Source organism: Sorex araneus, chromosome 1 (assembly GCF_027595985.1).
Source record: "Sorex araneus isolate mSorAra2 chromosome 1, mSorAra2.pri, whole genome shotgun sequence".
Lineage (NCBI taxonomy): Eukaryota > Metazoa > Chordata > Mammalia > Eulipotyphla > Soricidae > Sorex > Sorex araneus.
In genome coordinates this window covers 390,394,492-390,405,009 of record NC_073302.1, presented here as the reverse complement: position 1 = coordinate 390,405,009, position 10,518 = coordinate 390,394,492, and the positions used below count along the sequence as shown (strand labels likewise).

Below are 10,518 nucleotides of genomic sequence, written 5' to 3'. Positions count from 1 at the left end.
CTCCCTTGTGTGTGTGTGTGTGTGTGTGTGTTGTGTGTGTGTGTGTATGTGCGCGCACCCCACTGAGGATCAGGAGATACTGAAGAGGTAAAACTAACAGCAGCCCCATGACTTGGAAGCCAGCTTCACATGCTGGGGGAAAGGCAGCTCAGATAGAGAAGGGAACACCAACTAAAGTGTGGTTGGAGGACCCACTCAGGATGGGAGATGTGTGCTGAAAGCAGACTACAGATTGAACAGGATGGTCACCCAATACCTCCATTGCAAACCACAACACCCAAAAGGAGAGAGAGAACAAAAGGGAATGCCCTGCCACAGAGGCTGGGGGGGCTGGAATGGGGGGTTGGGAGGGGTGCTGTGGTCATCGGGGGTGGAGAATGGGCACTGGTGGAGGGATGGGTACTCGAGCATTGTGTGACTGAAACACAAGCACGAAAATATGTAAATCTGTAATTGTACCCGCACAGTGATTCATTAATAAACAAAAAGTTTTAATTAAAAAATTAAAAAATAAATAAAGACTAAAGAGACCCCCCCCAAATAAAAATACTAATAGCAGCCTCTGCTGGGATCTCTGAGGAGCTCCAGCAAGCCCAGTCTGGCCAGGGGGCTTGGCTGGATACCCCGCCTGTGCGCCTTACCTACATGAAACCTGTTTTATGGAACTCCCCACTCAGCATGGGAAATGCACTGGTCTGGACATCTGTTTAGGTTCTTCCAGTCCCACAGCACCATAAAGCCCCTCCGGAGAGCCCGGTTTGTTCTGGAGCCCATTAGCGCTGCTCCCCTCCGCAGGGAGTCAGGGACAGGTCCCCTGCCGGCTGCTGAGCAGAGCCTCCTGGCCTGCATAGTCGGGCAGCCGCTGCAGTGATACTGGGCAGCGCTGGAGGCCAGCCCGTAGCCCTGCCAGGCAGCTGAGTCTAGAGCCAGCAGCTTCACCGGGCAAGGAGTGCTGCCAATGATCCTGCCCAGCCCAGGAAGAGCGCCCGCAGCCCTGCCTGCCCACGGAACTTAGATCCAGCCCTAAGCCAGTCACGGGAGACCCCTGGCCCCGCCCCCACCAGCTCCCAAACTCCCAGATACCCAAGGACAGCCACCACATATTTGATCCCCAGGAGTCACATCCGAGGCACACAGAAGCCGCTAACTCAAAGCAACTGCTCTGCCTCATTATTTACAAAAGCCAAAGGAACAGAACAACTTGTGTTCTTCCATTTAAAAGAGGATCAAGGAAATGATAATCGATACACACCGATACATTGAAATACAATTCAGTCATTCAAGGAAGGAAATCCTGCCCTTTTTGGGATAACATGGAAGAATTTTGAGGGTGGTATGCTAAGTGGAACTTGGACAGAATAACCAATACTGGGGCCTGACAAGAGTACAACGGGTAGGGGGGGCATTTGCTCGCACGCGCTAGAACCAGATTTGATCCCCTGCATCCCATATGGTCCCCTGAGCATCTCCAGGAGTAATTCCTGAGTACAGGGCCAGGAGTAAACCTGAGCATCTCCAGGTGAAACACAAAAAGGCAAAAAAAAAAAAAGAATGTGAGTTGCTGAAACTCACATAGTTGCTGAAACTCACATAGTTTCAGCAACTATGTGAGTTGCTGAAAGTATTTACTAATTAGTATATTTACACAATTTACTAATTGTGGTGATCAACTTGTACATCTTAAACCTACACAATCCTAGAATCTGTTGTAACTCTAAAGACTTGGAGAGGTTGGGGGAAGGTGAGGAAAAACAGACACCAAAAACCAATACTGTATAAACTCACCATTTATGGAGTATCTTACTAAAAGCCAAAACCAAACTTATGGAAACAAAGAGCAGATGGCAGTTTCCAGGGATGGGGAGGGGAGAGGGAATGGTGAGGTAGTCTTAAAGGGTCCAAACTTCTATGTGAATAATTTCTGGAATATAATATAATATGCTATCAGCACCACAGGGAATAATCTAGTTTGTATTTTCTACTTGACCACTGCCACAGAAAATCCTTAAAGAATTCTCATCACGTGGAAAAGCAACTATGTGAGTTGCTGATAATATTTACTAATTAGTATATTTACGCAACTTACTAATTGTGGTGATCAACTTGTACATCTTAAACCTACACAATCCTAGAATCTGTTATGACTCTAAAGACTTGGGGAGGTTGGGGGAAAGTGAGGGGAAACAGACACTAAATCTTCACTGTCACTGTATCACTGTCATCCCGTTGCTCATCGATTTGCTCGAGCAGGCACCAGTAAGGTCTCCAAGTGAGGCTTGTTGTTACTGTTTTTGGCATATCAAATACGCCACAGGTAGCTTGCCAGGCTCTGCCGTGAGGATGAGACACTCAGTAGCTTGCAGGGCTTTCCGAGAGGGGCGAAGGAATCAAACCCAGGTTGGCCTCATGCAAGACGAACGCCTTACCCTCTGTGCTATCGCTCCAGCCCCCACTAAATATTATTTCTAATTAAAACTAGATGGACACTGCCCTTCTTCCATGGGTAAAAGTCTGGGAAGTTAATCGCTAAGGAAGATAAAGTGAGGGACGTGGCAGTTGCTACTTTGTGGTGCTCAGCACACCAGTTCCCTTGCCCTCCAGGACACTGCCAGGCAGCTTCTGTCACCTGTGAGGTGATTCCAGCCACTGCAGTTTGGGCAGGACAGCGTGTTTCTCTTCAAAGCTCCCTTACCTTTGTCCGCTTTGGTCCAACTAGATGTAGTGGACCCAGTATACATACTCTGGCTTCCTGACGGGAAATAAACTAATCAAAGGAAGACAAACACTATACGATATCACTTCTGCCCACAGTAGTGTAATCAACACTTCTTGCCGCTGTGAGTTGATTACAGCACACACAGGTCACTGCAGTGATGGCTCTGTCAGGCCACTACCTTGGTGGCCAGCTTGGATTCAAGGCTTCCTCACCCACAGCATCCCCAGGGCTCTCGCTCTTGTTCCACAGAGTGGAGATCATCACAGAAATAGACTGTTAAGGGCTGGAGTGATAGCACAGCAGGTAGGGCGTTTGCCTTGCACATGGCCGACCCGGGTTCAATTCCCAGCATCCCATATGGTCCCTGAGCACGGCCAGGGGTAATTCCTGAGTGCAGAGCCAGGAGTGACCCCTGAGCATTGCTGGGTATGATCCAAAAAGAAAAAAAAAAAAAGACTGTTAATCATCAAACCTTCTGGATTCTATGACGTTATTTTCGCATTAAATGGTCTACATTTTGTTGACCAGAATCCAGTAGCGATTGGCATAACTCTAGTGAATGTATTCATTGGTGAAGCTGAATTAGCAGAAATTCCAGGAGGTCATGTACCAGAACATTGAGAGTATTACAGGCATCCTATATCAAGACGGATTGCCCATACTTTCTTCAATTGTTCTGAAAAGAATAATAGTAAAAAAAAAAAAAGGCTCTCTTCTGAAGCTGAAAAGGCTGAATTACAGTTAAAGGAGCTGAAAATACTAAGATTAATGTGTGAGAGAGGTGATGGTCCCTGGTTATCAGGATCCAACCATTGATAAGACGCTTATTGATCATTCTCCAGAAGCATCTCAGACAAGTAATCTTCTATTTCTCAAAAAGTACATTCTTTTTAGGGGAAAACATAAGTATATCCTGTTGTTGTTGTTGTTGTTGTTCTGAATAAATGATGAGGACAAAAACATTATAAGATATCACTTACATGTGGAATCTAAAAAAAGTAGAACTCAGAGAAGCAAAGAACAGCAAATGCGATGAGGGCTCGGGGGTAGGAGGAAAGGGAAGAAACAGCAGGTGCAGAGACTTCCAGTTAAAAGATGAGTCAGTGTTGGGTAATCTAATGTATAGTTGGCAATTATATAGTATCATACACTTGAAATTTTCAGGGAATAAATCTTAAATGTTTTGCCACAGAAATCAATCAATAAATGTGGCTATCCTGTGACTTGCTGGAGAAGTTAGCAATGCTAAGGTGGTCATTATTTTACCATACGTATGTGCAACAAATCAGCAGCTGGATACCTTAAACTTACACTGTGTTCCATGTCAATTACATCTCAATAAAGGCAAAGGGAACAGAAGTTCTTAAGAGCTTCTGGAGTTTCAGAACCTCATCATTAACTTCTAGAACTGGCTTTCCTGTCCCACAGAGCAGTAAAACAAGTTCCAAAGTGATCAAAAAGCCTATTGTTAACTGAGCTTCACCCTCGTGACCTCATCATCTGTCACTCCTCTCCAGGGGCACTTGGGCAATGTGAATGATGTCCCCGACATGAGCAATAGGGCAACCTGGAATGCCATGAATTATTTCTTTTTCTGATGGCAATAATTTCTTTTGATATCTTTTGCACTTTGGGGCATGACTTAGAGTACCAGCGAGAGCAGTGAAAGGACAGTGCCATTCTCACACCTCCTCCTCCAGCCTTCCTGCCCCTCATGCCTGTCCTCACCGCCACCGGCTAATACAACTTCTCTGTTTACAATTGACTTTTCTCTCACTCACCTACACAACAGTAGGGAAGAAAGGATGAAAACGTAGGGGGATGTTCCTTTGTTTTTAAGCATAAGAACGTGAGATGAATGAAGGGCAAGAGAGACCGGCCAAGTTTTTGTTATTGTATGAAACAATGGAAAGGGCTGGAGCGATAGCACAGCGGTAGGGCGTTCGCCTTTCACACAGCCAACCTGTGTTCGATTCCTCCACCCCTCTCAGAGAGCCCAGCACGCTACTGAGAGTATCACGCCCTCGCGGCAGAGCCTGGCAAGCAACCCATGGCGTATTGAATATGCCAAAAACAGTAACAATAAGTCTCACAATGAGAGATGTTACTGGTGCCCGCTCGAACAATGAAACAATGGAGAGGTTACTGGTGCCAGCTCGAGCAAATCAATGAGCAATGGGATGACAGTGATGAAACCCAAAGTTGAATCCATGTGACTCTTTGGGAGGGGATAAATTTTGGCCAAAATAAATAACTCTGCTCTCTATATAATCATAAATAAAGCTATCTCTCAAACATCCCATTAGACTGTTTAATCACATTAAATTTTCAATATGTAGGGGGCTGGAGAGATAGTGTAGAGGTGAAGGCATTTGCCTTGCATCTGAGCACGGAGCCAGGAAATGCTCCCAGAGCATCACTGGGTCTGACCCAAACACCACAATTTAGGGATTTGTTTATCATAACAAACATTTATGACCCCACCGTCAATATAAAGCATGAAATCTACTACCCTGAAGTGGGTATAACAGAACAAAACAAAACAAAAAAGTTTTTATCTCAAATGGATAGATTAAACATAGGGTTCAAGTAAGCAAACATGAGATCCTGGAAGGCTGGCAACCCTAGACTGCCAAGAAAAGCATTAGATAAAACTGCTATCCTTGGGGGCTGGAGCAATAGCACAGCGGGTAGGGCGCTTGCCTTGCACGCGGCCGACCCAGGCTGACCCAGGCTGACCCAGGTTCGAATCCCAGCATCCCATATGGTCCCCTGAGCACCGCCAGGGGTAATTCCTGAGTGTAGAACCAGGAGTAACCCCTGTGCATTGCTGGGTGTGACCCAAAAAAAAGCAAAAAAAAAAAAACAAAAAAAAAAAAAACTGCTATCCTTGACAAGTGAAGAATGAGCACTGCTCATGAGTCTGTAGCTTGAGGTAAAGTGGTCAGGAAGTGTGAGAAAGATCGAATTTAACGGCTGCAATTGCCTGCCTTCAGCAAGATACTGCTCATTTGTGAGCAAGATGAAGTCAGGCAAGAATTTGTCTGGTCTTTAAGCAATATCCGAAGGAAGTGGCGAGAGTTCAAAGTCAAAGTGTTTCACAACACCAGAAAATATGCCTCTTTTTGTTTCCCAACCTATTAAGAGAAACGTTTTTTAATCTCTTTGTAATTTGTTTTGTTTGGGGCCACACCCGGCTCAGTGACAGTTTGGACTCTGCTTGGAGGTGGCTCCTGGCCAGGCTTGGGCACTCTGCAATGCCAGGGATCAGGGCCGGGTCTCCAGCATGCACTCACCCATTGAGCCTTTCTCTGGCTAGTTTATAATCTGGTTATATTAAGTTTATTCACATGGAGGTATTTAGTCTGCTTTTATACTTCCTGGGGGTAGGGGGCAACACCGGGCAGTGCTCAGGGCCTCCTCCTGGCTCTGTGCTCAGGGATCATTCCTGGTGAGGTCTGGGGGACCGTACGGGGTGCCAGGGATAGACCTATGTGCCTCACCCACCGTATATCTCTCCGGCTCCTAATTCTATTTTTTACACAAGTTTAAATTTTCACAAAGTTTAATAACCTGGGCCCAGAGAGACAGTACAGCAGGTGGCACCCTTGCCTTGCCCCAGCACCACATATGGTCCCCCCAGCCCCTCCAGGAGTGATCCCTGAGTGCAGAGTCAAGAGTAACCCCTGAGCACTGCTGGCTGTGGCCCCCAAACCAAACCAAACCAAAGATGAATAATCTGACACTCCAGGAACAGTGCCGGGGCGGAAGCCGTTCCTGGTGCTACTTGGTTGGGCAGTGCAGGTGTAAACTAGTTCAGTTCTTGGGCTCATGAGGTGAGGAGGGAGCACTTGGGCCCAGAGGCACTGGGAGCCTCAGGTCTATACCCTGCAGTACTCGGAGTTGCCACTGGCCAACCATGAGCAAATCCCGAACTCCCTTTTCTCTGCTGTAATGCTGAAATGAGAAGATCTCTGAATCCTCTGTCAGAAAGTCTGTGGCTGGTTGGAATAAGGAATGAGGAACTAAAAGTCTCTGCAACCTGTGACTATAACTGCGAGCCTCCTCCACCCCACACTCAGCCCAGTGAATCCGGTTTTTCCTTTTAATTTCTGCCAAGTCCTTGCATGCATTCAGCACAACCACTCGTTATTCACCAGTTTTACTAGGAATGTTCATTAAACGCTTTCTATGGGCGAAAGACTTGGGTTCTATTATCTCATTTCATCCTGATTACTTTATGAGATAGGTAAAATTATTTTGCTCTCTTTACAGATCACAAAACTGCCCTTCAAGTTTTTCCTTCACTCTATCCCTATGACTACTATATTCCAGTATATACAGTAAAATAGTCATTAAGCATCTTGAGTGAAGCCCTTGGCTATAGGGACAAGCCTAGAAGGGTCAGTGAGTAATTGCATGATGTCTCCACTCACCACTGTAGGTCATGATTCTCAAGCAAGTTGCTTAAGTAGCACCCAAGGTTGAAGGGGGATATTGAAGTTGTGTGAGAAAGGCAGTGATTTCCCTAAGCCTTGTGTTGGGAACCTGCAGAGATCTCAGTTTGCCGCCACCGTAGCTGGAGTTCAGCTGTAATAGGTCTAACACTGATCAAGGACAAGATCCACACACTCAAGTGTGGGGGGGAACGTGCCTAATGGTTCAGGAACAGACATTCTGGTTACAGGGACTTTCTTCCCTTTATAATCATTTGATGACATGAGCTCCTAATTTATCATTGCTCCATGAAAGTTAAAGAAATGATGCAAAATATTCCATTGTGTTTATAAACAGCAAGAAGGCTTGTGTTGGGGGCTGGAGAGATAGCACAGTGGGTAGGGCGTTTGCCTTGCACGCTGTCGACCCGGGTTCAATTCCCAGCATCCCATATGGTCACCCAAATACTGCCAGCAGTAAGTAGTTCCTGAGTGTATGAGCCAGGAGTAACCCCTGTGCATCGCTGGGTATGACCCAAAAAGTGTGTGGGGAGGTGGGGCGGGCTCGGGGAAAGAAAGCTTATGTCCTGGAGCAAGTTTCTTATTCTACCTCACAATAGCCACATTGATCTGCACTGTAGCACTGTCCTCAGGTTGTTAATCGATTTGCTCTAGGCACTAGTAACATATCCATTGTGAGACTTGTTGTTACTGTTTTTGCCATATCGAATAAACCACGGGTAGCTTGCCAGACTCTGTCTTCACATTGATCTAAAATGATGAAATGATCTAAAGAAGTTTTTGCTTCTGTTTTTGTTTTTGGACCAAGTCTGACCTTGCTCGGGACTTATTCGTGCCTCTGAGCTCAGGGATCACTCCTGGAGGGGGTCAGGGGCCACCTGGGGTGCTGGGGAGGCTGCATTCAAGGCGAGCACCCTAAGTACTGGACTATCTCCCCATCCCCTAAAGTAGCTTTTTACAAGGATTTTTGTCAGGAATGTATATAAAATTCTTAAAATGACAAGTACTCACTAAATTTTAGAAACAGTTTTAGTTCTAGATAACCACGGATATTACACAAAGACACATACGCTATAGACAGGAAAATAACACACAAGAATCTGAAAATACAGGATTTGATATCCTAAACTTTATTTAAAAAATTTTATTTAGCTTAGAATATGTGAAAGTACCATAGCATTAACACAATCACAATAATGCTATTTTTAATATCTTCCCTAAGTACTTAAAGTCAGTTTAACTGAAAACAGTTGCGATGACCCCAAAGCCCAAGAGTCTGTCCTTTTTCGCTGCAAAGAGCTCTGGCGCCACCTTGTGGCTACATGTTGAAACAGCCACCACCGAACCCAGTTTCAATTTCTAAAGGCCTTACAGTAACCGTTTTCTTGATTGAAAGAACTCTATACTATCTCATAGAAAAACTCTATACTATCTCATAATACATAAATCTCACTTTACTGTCCATATAAGTCTCTCTGTTTTATCTGAAAGTACCCCAATTAACCACTTCCTGTGAAGATATAGGTAGGATCCTTCAGGATGCTGCAGTTACTAATTTGCTATGATAGAGATATAGAGATGTGTAGACTGAACAAAGGGCTTGGGAGAAGTTAACTGGAATACAAAGGTAGAACTAAGGAGTGGCCTATAAGTGAGGAATAAATGAAGAATTCAATAATCTTTTTTTTTTTTGGATTTATGCACGTTTCTAGGTATGAAGATATATTTGCTAGATATACCTTAAGAAGTTGACCTAGAAAAAAACCTTTTTGAAGAGGGAATATAAAGGCCTAACTTGGCAGGAAACAGGGCAATGGCTCAGTGGTAGAGCACCTGATTTGAATGCATGAGTCTCTGGTTTGATCCCGAGAACCGCAAGGGAAAAAGGTCAAAACTGGAAAAACCTGTAACTCAGCTAATCATTATATCCTTGATGTCCAAGCCAGTATTTGAGAAATAATGGATTCTGAACATATCTATGAGAATACCACTTTGCTTGTAAAATTTTACTTGCTAAACTCTACTTGCTAGAGAAACGATGAGATAGTCCAAGAATAAACTGGAAAGTTTTAAACATAAAATACTGATCCAAACTCACATGAGAATTTTGGCTTACTAAGTAATCTGTGAGCTCCAAAAGAACAAGACACATATTTTACACACTTTTTGGTTTTTGTATCTCTAACATATAGCACAGTGCTAGGTACATGGAAACTAATAAAACTATCTAGAAGATTCATATGTGAGGAACTGTTCCAGATAGGACGAAGGCCTAGTGGCATATCCCTTTCTCTCACAATGCCCAGAGTGTTTTGAAATGATTAAAAAGTTTAAGCAAAAAGACTTCATAGGGGTTGGAGATATAATACAGTGGGTTCAGTACTTGCCTTGCACACTTGCAAAACACTGGTTCCACCCCCAGCATAGCATAAAATCTCATAGCTCCTGTAAGAAGACGTGATCTCTGAGCACAGAGCCTTAAATATGTCTAGATCCCTAAAACAAAACAAAAGGAAAAAAAAGAAAAGAATCATCATGTATTTTCTAATTAACTCTCTCAAAAATCCTTCTGTTCCTCTTTGATTATACGATACTACTTCTTTGCATAACTTATTTCAAACTAGAAGTTCTAGACAGAAACTTGTCTAGCAAAAAAAGATCTTATTTCAAAAATCTTTTACCTTAAAATGATGCACTCTGATATTCATTCAACAAATATGTTGTTGTGATGGTTGTTAAGATTTCACCAACCAGGGCTGGAGCAATAGCATAGCGGGTAGGGTGTTTGCCTTGCACATGGCCGACCCGGGTTTGATTCCCAGCATCCCATATGGCCCCCTGAGCAATGCCAGGAGTAGTTCTTGACTGCAGAGCCATGAGTAATCCCTTTGCATCACCAGATATGACCCAAAGGAAAAAAAAATTTTCACCAACCCTGAAAATCAAGAATAGAATAGAATAGAATAAAGTGAAATTAAAGGGGGGGGAGGAAAGACCTTTGTGCAATAAATATCATGAAATCATAACTAATCTGCTGTGTTTAGAAATTCTGTGGTTAATATGACACAAAGAATTTAAAAATATAGGGACTGGAATGATAGTACAACAGGAAACTATCATACAAATGAAAAAGTAACCTATTGAGTGGGAGAACTATTTGTAAATCATATATCAGAAAAGCAGTTGATATAAAAAATATATAAAAATTTATACAACCCAACAGCAAAAACAAATATATAACCCAATCCAGAAGGGGAAAAAATGGGCAGACGAAGTTTAGAGAGATAGTACAAGGGGTAGGACGCTTGTTTATCACTTGACTGACTAGGATTCAATTCCCAGGAT

At 43.8% G+C, this 10,518-nt stretch overlaps 1 pseudogene; it reads left to right on the top strand.

Annotated features, from left to right (window-relative positions):
- Nucleotides 1–2,828: 2,828 nt before the first annotated feature.
- LOC101546861 (NADH dehydrogenase [ubiquinone] 1 beta subcomplex subunit 5, mitochondrial-like) lies at nucleotides 2,829–4,457 on the top strand (annotated as a pseudogene).
- The last annotated feature ends 6,061 nt before the right edge of the window (nucleotides 4,458–10,518 follow it).